Source organism: Antrostomus carolinensis, unplaced genomic scaffold, assembly GCF_000700745.2.
Source record: "Antrostomus carolinensis isolate BGI_N321 unplaced genomic scaffold, ASM70074v2 scaffold33796, whole genome shotgun sequence".
Lineage (NCBI taxonomy): Eukaryota > Metazoa > Chordata > Aves > Caprimulgiformes > Caprimulgidae > Antrostomus > Antrostomus carolinensis.
Genome location: NW_010321722.1, coordinates 13,677 through 15,937, shown reverse-complemented (window position 1 = coordinate 15,937; position 2,261 = coordinate 13,677).

Below are 2,261 nucleotides of genomic sequence, written 5' to 3'. Positions count from 1 at the left end.
ATCTGCAGAAAACTCCATCATTCCCCTACCTTATCCTCTTCCTCCTTCTTCCTTTTTTTCTTGTCCTTCTCTTTTTCTCCCTCAGTCTCTTCCTTCTCCTCTTCTTCCTCCTCTTCTTCCTTGTCCTTCTCCTTCTCCTCTCTCTCCTTATCTTCCCGTCCAAACCCTACAACAGGGCACAGAGGGATGTTCATCACCAGCATGCAGTGTCCAGCACATGCAAACCCAGCAGGTCCCCTTGGATTCACATCAAACACTCACATTTCAGGATTGTCGACATTTCACCGAAGCCGAAGAGCTCTGGGGCACGGGATCTTCACACCTACAGCACAGAAAGGACCTGAAAGAGCAACTGGAGGGTGGTGTAAGGTGAGATTTTCAGGGATGAAGATGCTTCCCCAGCCCCCACCATTCAGTTTTCTCCCTGGGAGAAGAGGCCCTGGGCACTTCCTACCCCCAAAAACAGCAGGGAAAGGGGGAAAGCAGTCTGTGCCCTCCAGAAAAAAAAACAGACCAGACCTTGTGCCCACCCAGGCAGCACCCACTGCCCCTCCACCCAGGGAAACAGCAAGGGGAGAGTGACGGAGCCAGACAGAGAAATCTTAGGGCAAATGCATGGGGATACCTTCAACCTCTCATGAGCAGGTGCAAATTATAGAAATATTTAAAATTAAATGAGGATGAATCAATAGAGAGCAGGCATCGGGGCTCCCAGAAAGCCCTGGCAGAAAGGACACCTCCTCTGGGGACAGGGTGATGGCAGGGAGGGAGATGGAGACAGCAGCGAGCAGAAGAGAGCAACGGCAAGAAAACCCTGAACATTGATTAGGTGCCTGAAAGGTGACAGATGAAGAGAAAAGGAAGAAGACAGCTTGCTTTAAAAATAGCAGGACCAAACAAAGTCCATGAAATAGGTATGAAATGGGGGCAGAGGGGTGAGGGATCAGGTCCCTTCTGCTCGCAGGAAAGTGTGGGTCATTCTCCTGCTGCCGCAGGATATTAGGAAACAGTTTCTCTTCCAGGCACTGATAGAGTGAAGCAGGATATTAATGCTTTCTTTTAATGTTTTTTTAGCCATAAAATGACATCATCTGGTTGATATTTGGGCTTTTAAAAGAGCCAGTCACAGCCTCCAAGCCAATAACATCGATTTGTATTTTCTAGACAGGTTTTAAAACCCTCAGGATGCTGTAGGGCAGCGGGAAGCAGCAGGGTTTGGGGCGGCGTGGTGGGGGGAGAAGCAGGTTGGATGGGGAGGGCAGGAGTGTGGGAAATGGCTGATAAAAGGTGTAATCAGTGCAAAGTTAAAATCTAATTAATAATCAACAGTAATCTAATTCATCTCCATAATTAAGAAGTGCAACTACTAATTGAAAATAATTACATTTTAATCTAAAATCATTAAAAATAATCAAATGTTAACAAAAGAAAAGGCAGCCCCTGGGAAGGTGCAGAAGAAGGTGTAGCTGATGCCCTGACCCCAGGTCCTATGCACCAGAGCTGCTCCACAGCTCCCACCGTGTCTGCTCAGCCCCAAATCCATGGGGGATGTCCCTGCCTTGTGCCTTCACTCCCGGAGGGTGAGCAGATAGGAAAGGCACAAGGTACCCAGAGGTGGACCTCAAGCTTTGCACTAGGAGATGGGCAGCCAGACCAAAGCCCAGCAGCTGGGGCTGGGAAGGGGTAGTGCTGCCCCAATGTGTACTAAGAAATGCCACCATGGGGGGGTTACAACCCTTTACCTCCCCACCACACTGCTAACCCTGTCCCTGGGGACCAACCCAGCTGATTTCCAAGAGATGGGGTGGGCTCCCTTGCCCCGGGGCTCTGCTGTGCTCCTGTCTGGGGGTGCCACCTAGCACCTTATGCAGACCCTACCATGGGTGGTGGCTCAGAAGATGGCTGCCAACCCTCAGCTCTTTTTCCCATCCCAGACCAGCAGATCCAGTTCTGCCTGTTCCTTCAGAGCCTCAGACATCCCGTGTTTCATGCAGGCAGGTCTCTCTGCCCCAGATGAGCTGGTTCCCTAGAGCCCAAGGAGGCAAACCAGCAAAACCCAGTGACCTGCTCTATGGTCCCCACTGACAAGCTGCAACTGATCTCCATGGCAAGCAAAGCGCGAGGTGTATGTGGGTCAGACCTCTGGCTAATGAAGGAAACCTGCATATTCATACCCCACCAAGTGCAATAGGCTGGATGGCCTTGCCCCCCAGGCACAACAGGCTTACAGGTCAGAGTGTTTGTGCCCACTCCCATCTCAC